The sequence below is a fragment of the Amblyraja radiata genome, chromosome 30, assembly GCF_010909765.2.
Source record: "Amblyraja radiata isolate CabotCenter1 chromosome 30, sAmbRad1.1.pri, whole genome shotgun sequence".
NCBI classification, from domain to species: domain Eukaryota; kingdom Metazoa; phylum Chordata; class Chondrichthyes; order Rajiformes; family Rajidae; genus Amblyraja; species Amblyraja radiata.
The window spans coordinates 31,482,476-31,501,470 of record NC_045985.1 but is presented as its reverse complement, the minus strand read 5'-3'; positions in this window follow the sequence as shown (position 1 = coordinate 31,501,470).

Here is an 18,995-nt window from a genome sequence, read left to right as displayed (position 1 = left end):
TGCCTTGAGCCATTTGGAGATATTTCACAAATAAAACTGGCGATAAATGTTAAGTATCAAAGATTGCCTGGCTTTTGGAAAGTCTGGACCTCGGTCCATGATGTGTGTGTGTGCCGAATTAATGTGTGAATCGTATCCGGCGCACAGCCTATGTAGCGGATATCAGACGTCAGCCTGCTTGGTCCGCCATATCGGAAATTAATGTGTGTACGAGGACTCTAAGGGGAGAGAAATGGTCAGTAGGTTGCCATGGAAATGTTAACGATTGTCCCTGCTAATTTATTACAGTAGAGGAACAGAATGAGGAATGTGAGGAGTTTGTATACACAGAGGGACAACAATTCACATGATACTGTGAGCTCTAAATGTCACATTTGCAGATAAGCTGCGAAAATTACATCGGTGTGATTATCAGTGGGGAGACGCGGTTTCCACAAGATAAACTAAGGTAACATGAGTGACAAACACGTGACAAATCAAATCTGAAATTAATAAGCATCTCTAAACATCCTTGGTCGACGGGTATCCAGCTGCAAATGGGCTCTGGACTTCAGGCCAGGCAGGCTCCTATCACGTTGAATTGGTTTTACCGTCTCCACAAGGCTAGCCCACAATACTGCTACTCCTCGGAGCTGTGTGTTCAGTCCATGCTCTACTCCAAATACACCCATGTCTGTTTGACCACGTGCAACGGTAACTCGGTGTTTAAGTATGCCGATGATGCCACTGCTGGCGGGCACTTCGACAATAATCATGAGACGGAATAGAGGAAGGAAATCCGGTACAGAGTGTCATTGAGTCAGGACACTATCTAGCCGTTAACATCTCGGCGACACAGTTCCGTGTGAACCAAAGGAAGCGGAGAGGACAAACACCGCCACATCTCATCTCCAGATGTGATCAACATTTCGTGTTATGTGGCATTAATATCACCAAAACAATAGCTGGTCCCTTCACGGAGATGCGACAACAACAAAGCCCATCAGTGTGGTCACTTTATGAGAAGTCTGAGAATTAAAAGGGGTTCAACCGTAAACATGTGTAATATAGTTTCTTATTCCAAAGTCTTAAAGGCAAGAACAACTCGTACACGCATGACAAATCGAAGCAAATTAATATATATTTCGGGGGTTATTTCTCGTTCGTAATTCAATTTTCATCTTTTGGTTGCAGCAAATTTGGTGACAATCCTTATCCTGTCGTCTGGAAAGTGCGGCCTCACTAGATGTGTCATCCAGTATCTGAAAGCAATGGCGGTAGCTGATCTAATGGTACTGGTTTCCGGTGTTTGTGATTAAAGAGGCATATTTTCCGCATTCATTCCTCAATTACACCCCCATTTGCAGTTTTGTTATTGCACTGATTTATATTTCGCTCGATTGTTCCGTCTGGCTGACTGTCACTTTTACATTCGATCGATTTGTTGCTATTTGTTGCCAGTCGTTGCGTTCAAAATATTGTACCACGAAAACTGCTTTGAAAGTAATAACAGCTGTGTTCATGTTAAGTATTTTAGAAAATATTCCATTCTACTTTATATTTGAACCTCGGGAAGGAATAAATGATGTACCATGGTCCTGTTATGTAAAATCAAGTTTCTACACATCACCCACCTGGGTCGCGTTTTTATGGTTTGAAAAACACTTAACCCCATTTGCGCCATTTGTGTTGATTCTGCTGCTCAATACCTTGACCATAAAGCATATTATCATGGCCAACATAGTCAGGAGCAAGCTCCGAGGGAGTAACACAGAGGCGTGTCAGACTGATCAAGAGACTGAGAACAGAAGGAAATCGATCATTTTACTCGTTGCAATATCTGGCAACTTTATTTTCTTATGGATGGTAAACCTTGCGTGTTTCATATGTGTACAGTTGACAGATACTCAATTTTTGGAAACAGATTACAACGACTCTTTCACCATTGCGGAAACAAGTGGCTATATGCTGAGGTGTTTGAGTACTTGCACAAACACTTTCATTTATGCAGTTTCTCAGAGACACTTCAGAGAGGAACTGAAGAATGTAATTTCATGTCCCTTTCTTGCCATTGCTAATATAGTCAAACGTTTACACACAAAAATGTAATCAAGTGATAATTTGCGAGGCACACATATATATCTGTAACATGTAATATGATTTGTCGTGGTATCCCTTTCCACAATTGCTTGGGATTTTATTTCCCTATTTAGTTACCATGAACCAATAATAAACCAAAGTGATATTTTTGAAATATAATGTACGGTCATTGAAATAGTAAAATTAAACGAATTTACCAGTTTGTGGTTTGATCTGTATTTTATGAGGAGATACAATGAGGGATTACGTGAAGACCCCGTCCATCCCGCTTGCGCGTCATACTTCAAAGCAGCGGTGTGGAATCACAGAAAACAACACAGTTGCCTGGGTTTCAGCAACTAAGTTACAGAGAAAAGTTGAACAAGTTAGGGTTTTATTCTTTGGAGCGCAGAAGGTTAAGGGGGACGATAGAGGTCTTTAAAATGATGAGAGGGATAGACAGAGTTGACGCGGAAAAGCTTTTCCACCTGAGAGTAGGGAAGATTCAAACAAGGGGACATGACTTGAGAATTAAGGGACAAAAGTTTAGGGGTAACATGAGGGGGAACTTCTTTACTCAGAGAGTGGTGGCTGTGTGGAATGAGCTTCCAGTGAAGGTGGTGGAGGCAGGTTCGTTTTTATCATTTAAAAATAAATTGGATAGTTATATGGACGGGAAAGGAATGGAGGGTTATGGTCTGAGCGCAGGTATATGGGACTAGGGGAGAATACGTGTTCGGCACGAACTAGAAGGGTCGAGATGGCCTGTTTCCGTGCAGTAATTGTTATATGGTTGTATGGTTATATACTATGTATAACACTCATATTGCCATATCTGTGTTACTGTGTGGAGATATGGGGTAACAACTACAAAACCAACCTACAGCCGTTGTGCACATTACAAAATGAGCAATAAGAATCATTGAGAATAAGAGGGGGTGGGATTCTTAAATGTGTATATTTTAAAGCTAGGAGCATTGTAAGAAATGTGGATGAGCTTAGAGCCTGGATTGACACCTGGAAGTATGATGTTGTTGCGATCAGTGAAACATGGTTGCAGGAGGGCTGTGATTGAAAAGTAAATATTCCAGGATTTCGTTGCTTCAGGTGTGATAGAATTGGAGGGGCAAGAGGTGGAGGTGTTGCATTGCTTGTCAGGGAAGGTATTACAGCAGTGCTTTGGCAGGGTAGATTAGAGGGCTCGTCTAGGGAGGCTATTTGGGTGGAACTGTGAAATGGGAAAGGGGTAGCAACACTTATAGGGGTGTATTATAGAACGCCAAATGGGGAGCGAGAATTGGAAGAGCAAATGTGTAAGGAGATCGCAGATATTAGTAGTAAGCACAAGGTAGTGATTGTGGGAGATTTCAATTTTCCACACATAGACTGGGAAACACATTCTGTAAATGGCCTGGATGGTTTGGAGTTTGTAAAATGTGTGCAGGATAGCTTTTTGCAGCAATACATAGAGGTACCTGCTAGAGAAGGGGCGGTGCTGGACCTCCTGTTAGGAAATGAGACAGGTGGCAGAGGTATGAGTCGGGGAACAGTTCGGGTCCAGTGATCACAATACCATTAGTTACAATATAATTATGGAGAGGGTCAGAACTGGACCTAGGGTTGAGATTTTTGATTGGAGAAAGACTAACTTTGAGGAGATGCGAACGGATTTAAAATGAGGGAATTGGGACATTTTGTTTTATGGGAAAGATGAGGAAGATAAAAATGGAGGACATTTTAAGAGTACAGAAACTTTATGTCCCTGTTGTGTTGAAAGGAAATAGTAAAAATTGGAAAGAGCCATGGTTTTCAAGGGAAATTGTAAACTTGGTTCGGAAAAAGAGATAGTTCTACGATAATTATAGGCAGCATGGAGTAAATGAGGTGCTTGAGGAGTATAAAGAATGTAAAAAGAATCTTAAGAAAGTAATTAGAAAAGCTAAAAGAAGATATGAAGTTGCTTTGGCAAGTAAGGTGAAAGTAAATCCAAAGGGTTTCTACAGCTATATTAATAGCAAAAGGATAACAAGGGATAAAATTGGTCCATTAGAGAGTCAGAGTGGACAGCTATCTGCAGAGCCAAAAGAGATGGGTGAGATATTGAACAATTTATTTTCTTCGGTATTCACCAAGGTGAAGGATATTGAATTATGTGAGGTAAAGGAAACAAGTAGAGTATCTATGGAAACTATGAGATTCAAAGAAGAGGAAGTACTGACACTTTTGAAAAATATAAAAGTGGATAAGTCTCCAGGTCCGGACAGGATATTCCCTGGGACATTGAGGGAAGTTAGTGTAGAAATAGCTGGGGCTATGACAGAAATATTTCAAATGTCATTAGAAACGGGAATAGTGCCGGATGATTGGCGTACTGCGCATGTTGTTCCATTGTTTAAAAAGGGTTCTAAGAGTAAACCTAGCAATTATAGACCTGTTAGTTTGACGTCAGTGGTGGGCAAATTAATGGAAAGGATACTTAGAGATAATATATATAAGCAACTGGATAAACAGGGTCTGATTAGGGACAGTCAACATGGATTTGTGCCTGGAAGGTCTTGTTTGACTAATCTTCTTGAATTTTTTGAAGAGGTTACTCGGGAAATTTGTGAAGGTAAAGCAGTGGATGTTGTATATATGGACTTCGGTAAGGCCTTTGACAAGGTTCCTCATGGAAGGTTGGTTAAGAAGGTTCAATTGTTGGGTATTAATGGTGGAGTAGCAAGATGGATTCAACAGTGGCTGAATGGGAGATGCCAGAGAGTAATGATGGATGGCAGTTTGTCAGGTTGGAGGCCGGTGACTAGTGGGGTGCCACAGGGATCTGTTTTGGGTCCACTGTTGTTTGTCATGTACATCAATGATCTGGATGATGGTGTAGTAAATTGGATTAGTAAGTATGCAGATTATACTAAAATAGGTGATGTTGTGGATAATGAAGTAGATTTTCAAAGTCCACAGAGAGATTTAGGCCAGTTGGAAGAGTGGGCTGAAAGATGGCAGATGGAGTTTAATGCTGATAAGTGTGATGTGCTACATCTTGGCAGGACAAATCAAAATAGGACGTATTTTTGTAAATGGTAGGGAATTGAGGAATGCAGTTGAACAGAGGGATCTAGGAATAACTGTGCACAGTTCCCTGAAGGTGGAATCGCATTAAGGTAGGGTGGTAAAGAAAGATTTTGGTGTGCTGGCCTTTATAAATCAGAGCATTGAGTATAGAAGTTGGGATGTAATGTTAAAATTGTTCAATGCATTGGTGAGGCCAATTCTGGAGTATGGTGTACAATTTTGGTCGCCTAATTATAGGAAGGATGTCAACAAAATAGGGAGAGTACAGAGGAGATTTACTAGAATGTTGCCTGCGTTTCAGCAACTAAGTTACAGAGAAAGGTTGAACAAGTTAGGTCTTTATTCTTTGGAGCGCAGAAGGTTAAGGGGGGACTTGATAGATGTCTTTAAAATGATGAGAGGGATAGACAGAGTTGACGTGGATATGCTTTTCCCACTGAGAGTAGGGAAGATTCAATCCTCCAGCCGGGGTAACGTGAGGGGGAACTTCTTTACTCAGAGAGTGGTAGCTGTGTGGAATTAGCTTCCAGTGATGGTGGTGGAGGCAGGTTCGATTTTATCATTTAAAAATAAATTGGATAGTTATATGGACGGGAAGGAATGGAGGGTTATGGTCTGAGTGCAGGTATATGGGACTAGGAGAAAATACGTGTTCGGCACGTCAAGGGCCGAGACGGCCTGTTTCCTTGCTGTAATTGTTATCTGGTTATTGGGTTATATGGTGAATCAACAATAACGTTGAATATCTTGAACATACCAATTTATTATTCTTAAAGTCACATACACTGAAGTTCACCAATCTGGTTAAATTTAAGCGCACAAATCATGTACAAAGCAAGAAATAATTTACTCCCAGGAAATATACAAAAACTGGGTGAGTATAATTTGAAAGGGGAACAATTTAAAAAAAACTCTATGTGAGAACAACTCTTAAAAGTATGTGCATATCAATCTGTGGGGTGAGTTTGTGGAATGGTCTGGAACATGAGATAAAACTTAACACAAACATAATTCAGTTTAAAATGATGTACAAAAACACTTTTTAAAAATAATATTGGGATGAGGATAGGAGTTTTTTGTGTGGGATATTTGTTATACTGATTGTATTGGGAAGGGTGATTATAGGGAGATGGGTTGTATATATGAGTAAGATATACTGTATAGTACAGGAGGGTTTCTTAGTTTTTATTTTTTTCTCTCTTTTTTTGTATGGCTTTGTATATATTTGATTAGTGTATAAATGTAAATAATTTGGAGTGCATATGGAAATAGATGTTTATAGCTACTACATTTGTATAACATAATTATAAGCAGTTGAATAAGGGTTGGGAATAAATAAGCTTTGGCTTCTTCCTGCTCTTTTTCGGACACATACAATTTCATTTATTTATAGATATTGTTCATGACACTTTATAAATATTCTTGTTTTGTTTATTTTTTGTTTTTTGTCTGTTGTCTCACACTTGTACTGCTCTAAATAAAGAATTAAATGAATAAATAATAAATAAATATAAATAATACACTGCACATATTCACAACTACAATAACACTGGTACAATATTCCAAACATCTCAATATTTACCAATATAGCACAATTTCAAAATGACAATCATTATATTTTTCAGGTGTATGTTTAAACCTCCGAACTGCAGATGCTGGTTTACAAAAAGGACACGAAGTGCTGGATTAATTTAGCGGGACAGGCAGCATCTCTGGAGAGAAGGAATGGGTGACTGAAGAAACGACCCGAAACGTTACCCATTCCTTCCAGCATTTTGAGTCTACATAAACAGCGCCTAGCTATCCACGTGGCGGTGTGCCAGCAGGCTGGAGGAGCGGGCAAAGGCCTTGCCACAGGACGGGCAGGTGAAGGGACGCTCACCCTCAATTAGCAAAAACGAATGAAGAGCAACAGTTGTGCAACTAAACAAGGGAATAACAGTTCACGAGAAATTAGTGAATTTCTTCTCCAAGAATGCTTTGTGGGAAAATAATTAAAACATAATGTATTGCTTCTCGGTTTAAGTTTATTGCAAAATGTATTAACGCCAGTTATCCATAAGAATAACGACAAAATATTACATTAAAAAGAAACCACTCATAATTCCTTACTTTATCCAATGCTCTTAGCAGTATTAAGGTTTCACTGAGATATTAATAGACTTCAGTAGGTGACTGGGGTATTTGCTAAATTTAACCAGAACACAGATTCTGTCCGACTGAAGGATCCGCACAGGATTCGGCTTAAAAAAAAATATTTGCCGTTCTAGATTCAAATCCTTGACCTTCCTGTTAGCCTGCCTATTAAAATACATTATAGATATATTTGGAATTTGGATATAATTGTTTACACCACTCGCGAAATGTGAAGTGCATCGATATTCGCACAGAGTCGGATGCAGATGCAGTTATTAAAATACGGATTGTAATTCAGAAAACGCCTCTTACGCGGGTAGAACAAGGAAGACGGAGATAATCTTCTAAAAAAGTAATTAAAAAGTAAAAGTAATTTGACCGGGCAACTAATGGATAATTAGAAAAACGCTAAAGGACGCAGACATATTGACATTTCGGATCGGGACCATTCATCAAACTATCTGAAGAAGAGTCTCTACCAGAATACTGATTCTGGATGATCAGCCATAATCGTATTGAATGGCGGTGTTGGCTCAAAGGGATTAATGGCCTACTCCTGCATATCATCTATATTACTAAATCTCTGATCTTGACCGCGTTTGGCCCACTGTGCTGCGATTTCCGACAGAACGCCGCTACCTACGGCCGTCATGTTTGGCCACCTCGCTCACAGCCCGTCTCCGCCTCACCGGTTGTAAAATGACTTGCTTGTCACACAAAGTCTTTTACTAGATAACTTTATTATAAGCACTACACACACTATGCACTAGCTGTGCGTGGTCATCACTGGAGCTAGAGAGCGAGCTGGAGGTGGGGAAGCTACAATTAATCAAGAGACAATGGGGAGTGGTTAGTAGTGGTGAGGTCACTATGTTAAAGGAGCATGCACTGATCTACATCCTTCCTCTTGGAAACAAAAGCATTGCACTTGCACAGAGCGACCACGGCTCATACGCTAGAATTAGAAACCACGCAGGGAACAATTAAAACAAATCATGATACAGGCTACTCAAACACCCCGTAACGGACAGGCGGCTTGACCAACCGCCCAGAGCGGGTGCGCAACCCGCCTTCCCTCTCAACCGCAGTAGCCGCAGGGACAGGGGGCAGGGACAGAGACGGGAGATCCGGGTGAAGAGCGCCCAGGGGAAGGAGGAGAACGGGGAGGCGAAACAGGTACACTCGCAGGCGAGGCGGGAGAAGGAGGCTGGCGTGAGCGGGGCACAGAGAGCTGTGAGGGCAGTTCCCGGGGCATGCGAGGAGTGACAGGGGCAGGAGGAGTTTCGGGCAGGGGGGAAGGGACAGGCGGTGAAATCGGGTCTGCGGGAGGCGGAGCAGGCTCGTTGACAAGCAGCAGGTGCTGGCGGGACCGACGGTACACGGTGCCCTCGTAGTCAACCAGGTATGACCGGGGAGAGTCAGCATTGCCAACGACAACGGCCAGCCGGTGGGGACCGGAGGGGGACTGCATCCGGACAACCTGGCCCGGGAACAGACGGGGAAGGAGACGGGCGACTTGTCAAAGGAGCGCTTCTGGATGGCCTGCTTCTCGATGATGCGCTCCTTGACAGCGGCAGGGCTCCGGACCGTGGGCTTGAGGGATTGCTGAGAGACCGGGAGAGGAGGGCGAGTGGTGCGGGACATGAGGCGCTGGGCAGGCGAACCGAGTGCGGGATCCCGGGAAATGTTGCGGAGGTTGAGGAGAGCAAGGTAGAAGTCAGAATGAGAAAGCGGACAATGTTCCAGCAGCTCCTTGGCGCTGCGGACAGCGCGCTCCGCAAGGCCATTGCTTTGCGGGTACTCGGGGCTGCTGGTGATGTGGCGAATGTTCCAACGGGCGGCGAAGGCACGGAACTCTGCGCTTGAAAATTGGCTGCCGTTGTCGGATTGGAGAGTCACCGGGGACCCAAAGGTTGAAAAATGGCGGCGAAGCTTCCCGATGACGGCAGCAGACGTGAGGGAAGGCAGCTGGTCCACCTCGAACCAGCTGGAGTAGGAGTCCACCAGGACCAGGAAGTGTTTGCCACGCCATTCGAATATGTTAGTGGCGACAGCCATCCACGGCAACTCGGGAGCCGGCTGCTGCATGAAAGGTTGGCGCTGTTGATGAGGCAGGAGACTGTTGCAGGCAGCACAGGCGGAGACCCTGTCCCGGATGTCCTGAGCCATGCCCGGCCAGTAAAACTTGCTTTGGGCCTGGGACAAAGTGGCCTCAACCCCGGGGTGGCCGTTGTGGGCGGTTTGAAAGTAATGATCCCGCAGCGCGGCCGGCACCACGACCTTGTGACCCTTCACCACCACGCCGTTGTGCAGCACCAATTCATCCCGAACCAGGAAGTAGGGCACGGCACCAGCCGGCAGGGAAGAGCGTCGGTCAGGCCAGCCACGGCGGATGACGCCCGCAAGCTGTTGCAGGGCAGGATCAGCGGCAGTGTGTTTGACCAGGGACTGCATCTGCTGGGAAGGAACAATGTTAACGTTCAGTACCATCAGGTCAGACGATTCGTATGGATGGCGGGCAACGGAAGGGAGTGGCGCACGGGACAATGTGTCGGCCACGAACATATCCTTGCCCTTGCGGTACACAATCCGGAACGTGAAACGCTGGAGCTGCAGCATCATCCACTGCAAACGGGAAGAGGCAACATGGATGGGCTTGTTCAAGATAGAGACCAGCGGCTGGTGGTCAGTTTCAATGGTGAAGGTGTTGCCCAGAATGTAGTCCTTGAACTTGGAGCAGGCGAACACCACGGCAAGAAGCTCCTTCTCGATCTGAGCGTAGCGCTGCTCAGCAGGGGTCATGGTGCGAGAAGCATAGGAAACAGGCAGCTGCTGGTCGTCATGGAGCTGCAGGCAGGCGGCACCGAGGCCGAACTGAGATGCATCGCAAGTGAGGACAATTGGCCTGTTTAGATCGAAGAACTTGAGAGTCGGGGTGCGTGCGAGCTTGGACTTCAGAGCCACGAATGCCGACTGGTGATGCGGGAGCCAGACCCAGGCATTGTCCTTCTTGATCAGCTCCCTCAGGGGAGCACTCAGTTCGCTGAGGTCGAGTATGAACTTCCCCAGCTAGTTGACCATGCCCAGAAAGCGCTGCAGGCCGGGCACGTCGGTGGGAGTGGGCATTTCGGTGACCGCTGCCGTCTTCAGGGGGTCTGGCTTTAGACCCCCGGCCGTGAAAACGTGGCCTACGTAAGTGACTTCCGGAACGCGAAACAGACTTCGGGTTGAGTTTGAGATTGATCTCACGAGCCCTGTCCAGGACTTGGCGGAGGTGCAGGTCGTGCTCAGCGACGTCCCTCCCGTACACCAGGATGTCATCCACGATGATAGCGCACGGCAACCCGGCAAGCAGATGTTCCATGGTGCGCTGGAAAACCTCGCTTGCTGAGTTGATCCCAAAAGGCATGCGGAGAAAACGGAACCTGCCGAAGGGTGTGATAAAGGTGGTCAGGAAGGAGGAACGTTCATCCAGAGGGATCTGCCAGAAGGAGCTCTTGGCATCTAGGACCGAGAAGACTGTGGCCGGACCGACCTGTGCAGCGACGTCCTCCACTGTCCGCATGGGGTAGTGCGCGCGCTTGATAGCAAGGTTCAGGTCTTTCGGTTTGATGCAGATCCTGATCTCGCTCTTGCCCTTCTTGGCAGCGACGACCATGGTGGAGACCTACCGGGTGGGAGCACTCACCTCCTTGAGGATGCCCATAGCCACCATGTCACATAGTGTGGACTCCACGCGGCCCTTCATGGCAAAAGAAACGCGGTGGGCCGGTCTAATCACCGGGTTGACCTCCGGGTCAACAACGATTTTGTAAGCACAGGGCAATTTGCCCAGAACGTCATCAAAACGGTCGGGGTACTCGCTCAGGGGGTCCATGGGGGCCTGCACCAGGTGGATGTCGCGGTGGAAAGAGACCAAGCCAAAGTCCTGGCATGCACGGGCGCCCAGCAGGGTGACGTTTTCAGAATCCAGCAGGAGAAAAGCGAGGGGCGAGAGGTCTCAAGAACTGTACAGATAAACGTGGCCTTCCCCACAGGGACCAGAACACCTCTCCCATAGGCATGAAGGCAGGAGTCATCGGGAGTAACCCTCTCCCCAGATCCTATCTGCTTGAAGAGGCTAACAGACATAACATTGGCAAAAGCACCAGTATCGACCTTCGCAGGGAAGGAGTGGCCATTCACAGTAACATGTACAGAGGGATCTGTTATCAATGCAGGTGCACCCAAAAGCGAAAACACAGTTGAATCACGATGGGAGGAGATCGTATCAGAGACAGGGAGTTCATCCGACTGGTACTGGGAACCAGGCGCGCTATCAGAGTCCACAAGGTTGTTTAGACTCCTTCTTGGAGCAGGGGCAGGTTTCCCCACGGGATCGACATGCCGCAGAAAAGTGGTTCAGCTTCCCGCAGGAATTATAAGTTTTACCCTGCGCTGGGCAAACGTTGAATTGGTGGGAAGAGAAATTGCAATTTGGGCAGCGACGAGGGGTGACCTTAGCGGGTGCAGGGCGGTGCCCTGGCGTGGCGGGCCATTGATCCGCCGGCGGCCAGCAGCACCGGTGAAGTTGATGTCCTGGGACACCGGTTGAGATACGGAGCCAACAGCAGAGGCCATGCGAGCGGCATGCATAGCTTCTCTTAGCGTTAGATCAGGCTTCATCAGGAGCTCGTCACGCAGCTTAGAGTTCAGGACGAGGCATAGTGTTCCATGGCCTCCGGACCAGCCAGGTTGAGGAGCAGGTGAGCCTGTAGAGCAGGAGTGGCATCAGGATGAGCGATTGCAATATAGTGTTCATAGTCGCGCTGGAAGACAGTCCAGCGGTGGACGATGTCCGTGTCAAAAAGGAGCGTGTCGGGACGACGACACGAGTTGGACATGATAAAAAACAGGGGGACGGGGACACAACTGGGAGAAAGCAATAATAAAAATAAAGCCGATGAACAGGAGACGCGAGTCTACCGCTGTGACACCATGTAAAATGACTTGCTTGTCACACAACGTCTTTTACTAGAAAACTTTATTATAAGCACTACACACACTATGCACTAGCTGTCCGTGGTCATCACTGGAGCTAGAGAGAGAGCTGGAGGTGGGGAAGCTACAATTATACAAGAGACAATGGGGAGTGGTTAGTAGTGGTGAGGTCACTATGTTAAAGGAGCATGCACTGATCTACACCGGTGCGGAGGATTTTTCCCATCGATGAAAAATTAGAGATATATTAATGTTTTTAAAAAAATCACCATTACAAAATCATCAGCTGCCCCTGCTGGAGGGAGGGGGAAGGACTATAAAACCAGGAAGTGGTGTGCCTCACTTAGTCTCTGCAAGATGGATGAAGCCAAGGGTCACGTCCCTCTGAGCTCTGAATAACAATGAACAAATGTCTACACAACTGTGAGTACCATTAATGTGGTTTGAAAATGAAAATATGGTCTGTTTGAAGTAAAACGGCTCTGCCTGCAAATAGTTGTTTGGGTGCTTTGGCTTGAAGTTGAAAGCACTAGTTACTGCAAATGGTGGCTTGGGAGCTTTTGTTTAAAGTTGAAAGGCACTACTTACTGCAAATGGTGGCTTGGGAGCTTTGTCTTGAAGTTGAAAGGCACTACTTACTGCAAATGGTGGCTTGTGTGTTTTGCTTTTAGTTGAAAGGCACTACTTACTGCGAATGGTGGCTTGGGTGCTTTGGCTTGAAGTTGAAAGGCACTACTTACTGCTAATGGTAGCTCGGGTGCTTTGGCTTGAAGTTGAAAGGCACAACTTACTGCAAATGGTGCATGAAGTTGAAAGGCACTACTTACTGCAAATGGTGGCTTGGGTGTTTTGCTTGAAGTTGAAAAGGCACTACTTACTGCACATGGTGGGTTGGGTGCTTTGGCTTGAAGTTGAAAGGCAATACTTACTGCGAATGGTGGCTTGGGTGCTTTGGCTAGAAGTTGAAAGGCACTACTTGCTGCAAATGGTGGCTTGGGTGCTTTGGCTTGAAGTTGAATTGCACTATTTACTACAAATGGTGGCTTGGGAGCTTTGGCTTGACGTTTAAAAAAATCACCATTCTCTCTGCTGCACCTGCTGGAGGGAGGAGGAGGGACAATAAAACCAGGAAGTGGTGTGCCTCACTCACTGTCTGCAAGATGGATGAAGCCAAGGGTCACGTCTCTATGAGCTCTGAATAACACTGAACAAATGTCCACACTACCGTGAGTACCCTTAATGTGGTTTGAAAATGAAAATATGGTTTGTTTGAAGTAAAAGGCACTGACAGTGGCATTGACCTTCAAGAATACACAGAATCCGTCATCGGATACATCAATAAATGCATTGATGATGTGACGGTGTTTAAAACCGTCAAGAAACGTGCCAATCAGAAACCTTGGCTAACTGGGGAAGTTTGTTCTCTACTGAAAGTCCGGAATGCTGCATTTAAATCTGGGGACAACGCAGCATACAAACTGGCACGGAGTAACCTATCCCGCGGGATCAGGGAAGCGAAGAGGCGGTATGTACAAAAACTTAATAGCCACTTCACAAACGACAAAGACACGCGTCGCTTGTGGCAGGGATTTCATACCATCACTGACTACAAGCCCCCCCCCCCCCCCGCTGCGGATATGCCAAAACGACCCCTCTCTACCAGATGAACTGAACGAGTTCTACGCACGGTTTGAAGTTAAATACACCACCCAGATACGAGCACTCCTGCCATCTCCCAGCGACCAGTCACTCAGGCTGTCCACAGCCGGAGTTAAAAAGGCCTTTGCCAGCATCAATCCACGCAAAGCTGCAGGGCCGGATAACATCCCTGGATGCGTTTTAAGGGACAGCGCTGATCAACTAAAAGATGTCTTCACAGACATTTTTAACATCTCACTCAGCCAGGCCGTACTGCCCACCGGTCTTAAAAGTGCCACCATCGTTCCTGTCCCGAAGAAACCAAACCCAGCCTGTCACAATCACTTCCGCCCAGTGGCTCTCACACCCATATTAATGAAGTGTTTTGAGCGGCTGGTTATGCAGCATATTAAAAATTGTCTCCCTGCCGACCTAGACCCACTGCAGTTCGCTTACAGAGCCAAACGGTCCACAGAGGACACAGTCTCCACAACACTGAACCTCGCACGGTCACACCTCGACTGGACAAATACTTATGCCAGGATCCTCTTTATAGACTTCAGCTCCGATTTTAATACAATCATCCCACAGCAGCTGGTGGAGAAGCTGAAGCTGTTAGGGGTGGATACTGGCACTTGTATCTGGGTCCTTAACTTTCTATCACAAATGCAGCAGACAGTCGGGGTGGGCAGTCGGACAACAAAAACCATCGCCGTGAGCACTGGCTCACCCCAAGACTGTGTCCTAAGCCACCTGCTGTTCAGTCTGCTGACTCATGACTGTACTGCTAGACTCAATAAAAACTATATCAACAAGTTCGCTGATGACACAACAGTGGTGGGTCTCATCAGCGACAATAATGAGTCGCGTACAGGATGGAGGTGGAGCTGCTCACAGGATGGTGCAGATCCCAAAAACTCACTCTTAATGTGTAAAAAACTAAGGAGATGGTGGTCGACTTCAGGAGGGCGGGAAAACAACAACATACACCGCTGTATATTGATGGAGCTGCTGTGGAGAGGGTCAGCAGTGTGAAGTTCCTAGGACTCCACCTGTCGGATGACCTGACCTCTATGACCAACACCACAGCAGTGCTCAAAAGAGCCCAGCAGCGACTACACCCTCTCCGGAGACTACGGAAAGCAGGTCTCCCCACTACACACATAAGAACCTTCTATAGGGGCACAATTGAAAGCATAATAACCTACGGCATCACTTCCTGGTTCGGGAGCTGCAAGGTTTACGAACAATATCAACTAAACAGGATAGTGAAGACCGCCAGCACGATTATCGGTGCATCGCTCCCTTTCCTGCTGGAGATATACAAGAGGAGCATCAGTAGAGCCATTCCCATCATCCAGGACCCCTACCACCCATCACATCACATCGTTTCCATTCTGCCATCTGGGAAGAGTTACAGGAGCATCAGCTGCAAAACCAGCAGGATGCTCCTCAGCTTCTTCCCACAGGCAATAAGACTGATTAACGGACTGTGTCCCCTCCCAAAATATCGCTCATCCACACATCCAACCGCGCCCATACTTTGACAGTTAGGCACCTGTCAAAGTAAAGCCACAGTGAAGCCACTGTCGATCAGAATGACTGTTTTTATTATATTGTTAATTTTTAGGCCTACCTTCTTTTTTTAAGTGGTAATTTTTATTTGTTTTTAAAGCTCTATGTATTATCCTTTTTGTTTTTATTTTTACACTGAATGGAACCCGATTGCGCAACGTTTTTTCGTTTCCTCTGTGTATGCGAGTACTCAGTGAAATGATATTAAAGAAATACTGATACTGATACTGATACCTGCAAATGGTTGTTCGGGTGCTTTGGCTTGAAGTTGAAAGGCACTACTTACTGCAAATGGTGGCTTGGGTGCTTTGACTTGAAGTTGAAATGCACTACTTACTGCAAATGGTGGCTTGGGTGTTTTGGCTTGAAGTTGAAAGGCACTAATTACTGCAAATGGTGGCAGGTGATTTGGCTTGAAGTTGAAAGGCACTGATTACTGCAAATGGTGGTGGGTGATTTGGCTTGATGTTGAAAGGCACTTCTTACTGCAAATGGTGGCTTGGGTGCTTTGGCTTGAAGTTGAAAGACACTACTTGATGCAAATGGTGGCTTGGGTGCTTTGGCTTGAAGTTGAAAGGCACTACTTATTGCAAATTGTGGCTTGGGTGCTTTGGCTTGAAGTTGAAAGGCACTACTTACTGTAAATGGTGGCTTGGGTGCTTTGGCTTGAAGTTGAAAGGCACTTCTTACTGCAAATGGTGGCTCGGGTGCTTTGGCTTGAAGTTGAATTGCACTATTTACTGCAAATGGTGGCTTGGGAGCTTTGGCTTGAAGTTTAAAAAAATCACCATTGTCTCTGCTGCACCTGCTGGAGGGAGGGGGAGGGACTATAAAACCAGGAAGTGGTGTGCCTCACTCACTCTCTGCAAATGGATGGAGCCAAGGGTCACGTCTCTATGAGCTCTGAATAACACTGAACAAATGTCTACACACTGTGAGCACCCTTAATGTGGTTTGAAAATGAAAATATGGTTTGTTTGAAGTAAAAAGCACTACCTGCAAATGGTTGTTTGGGTGCTTTGACTTGAAGTTGAAAGGCACTACTTACTGCAAATGGTGGCTTGGGTGTTTTGTCTTGAAGTTGAAAGGCACTACTTACTGCAAATGGTGGCTTGGGAGCTTTGGCTTGAAGTTGAAAGGCACTACTTACTGCACATGGAGGCTTGGGTGCTTTGGCTTGAAGTTGAGAGGCACTAATTACTGCAAATGGTGGCGGGTGATTTGGCTTGAAGTTGAAAGGCACTACTTACTGCAAATGGTGGCTTGGGTGCTTTGGCTTGAAGTTGAAAGGCACTTCTTACTGCAAATGGTGGCTTGGGTGCTTTGGCTTTAAGTTGAAAGGCACTACTTACTGCAATTGGTGGCTTGGGTGCTTTGGCTTGAAGTTAAAGGGCACTACTGCAAATGCATTTACTTGCTGTTTGCACTGCATATTGATTTAAGATAAAATTCTACCACTTACGGCTGTGGTTTTTGGCTATCTTACTCAGTCCCCCCTCCGCTGAGCAGGTGCAGAGAATTCTTCCCATCAATGAAAAATAAAAGTGTTATTAGTGTTTAAAAAATGTTGAGAATCTCTCTCCTGTCAATCACGCCCTGAAAGCCACACCTTTTCCGATGGGAGGGGGAGGGGTTATAAAACCAGGAAGTGTGTGTGTGGCTCAGTCTCTGCATGATGGGGAGGGAGAGGTTATGACTGATTGAGCTGTGCATCAACTGAACACACTGAATGTCTACTGAACTGTGAGTTTCGTGTTTTGTGTGGTTTTATGGTGGTTTCACCCTGCATGAAATGGTATGAAGCTGCATTTGAATTTGGTGGGCTTCGACCCTGCTTGAAGTGGAATGAAACTGCACTTGAATTTGGCGTCCTTGCATTCTGCTTGAAGTGGTATGAAACTGCACTGAATTTGGTGGCCTTGCACCCTGCTAAAAGTGGTATGAAACTGCACTTGAATTCGGTGGCTTTGCACCCTGCTCGTAGTGGTAAGAAACTGCACTCGAATTCGATGGCCTTGCACCCTGCTTGAAAAGGTAGGAAACTGCACTTGAATTTGGTGGCCTTGCACCCTGCTTGAAATGGTAGGAACATGGATTTGAATTTGGTGGCCTTGCACCCTGCTTGAAATGGAATTTCAAGGAATAGTCATGAGTCAACTGCCAGCCCACCGGCCGTGAGTTAGCTGCCAGCAGATCAGGCTTGAGGGACTGAGCTGCCACCTCAAGAACCCATACCAGCACTTCAGAAAGCCAGCACTCCAGAAATTGGAATTGGTGGAGAGGTGGAATATTGCGTCGGGGGACCAGCCCTCCCGTGTGAACATGCGACCCAACGGGTCCCACTTAGTCTAGTAGTTTCTATGTTTCAATGCTTATACTGATTTCACTTGGTCTGCACTCGCGCAATCTCAGTCCGGATGAAGGATCTGGATCCGCCAATCTCCAATCTCAATCTCAATCTCCCGTGTCTGTGTTTTCTGAAACATTTGTCCTCGTTATTGAACAACAACAATATACAGTAACCATAATCCGCCTACCGCGCTGTTATTTTCGAATTTATCGTAATGCGTGCGTGCGGAGTACAACGGCAATGGCAATTGTTGCAAGCAAAGTAAATAATTCAGAGACATTGAAAATTAAATCTCACTGTGCCGTTGCTGGGAATTGCAGTTAGGCTGCCCTTCAGAAACCAAAATAATCATGTTCCATATATAGGTGGAAAGAGAATTCTTGCCAGGATTTATATTTGAGTATCTTTCACAATCATCATGAACACGTGATATTGTGTGGTCATTTTTTTGCCAACAATGCAGGGCACCAGTGATTGTTGTCTTACAAATTAATGAATCGACATTAAGGCCATGAATGCCGAGATATATCATTAGCTGAGGTAGCATGATAATCTCATAGATGTTTCTAGGGAAGAGTGTATCACGATATTCCTTATCAATAATGTCACCCGAAATATAGACGAGTAGCTTGACTGTTCAATCCCTTAAGACTGCAGATATCATCTTCCTCGTGGAAGTAGAGGTCTGGGCATCTTCTATATCACGTTTTTCCGGTCGGTCAGTGATGGTTGACGGTCGGTGGTTGCAGAATTGGCAACTTCAGTCAGGCACTGTGGTACAGTTCCTGTCGTCAGCATTGCCCGGGATACGCCACGTGGATGCTTCTGCTTGCATGCTAAGACTGCAGACCGATTAACAGTTTTCTGTATTAAAAGCATTATATATGAATACGCGATGCATAACAAATAAAGTAAAATATCTTGAGACGCAGTTAGAGATTGTAGATATGACATTGTGGGGATTACAGATACATGGCTGCAGGAGTATTAGGGTTGTGAACTGAATATTCAGGGTTATGCGTCCTCTAGAAAGGACAAGCAAGTGGGCAGAGGAGGTGGGGTAGCTCTGTTGGTGAGGGATAAACCATGTAGTCCCGTGCGAAGGGTGACATAGGGACTAAAAATGAGGAATTGTAAAGTTAAGAAGACACTAATGGGAGTTATCTGCAGGCCCCCACACAGTAGCCTG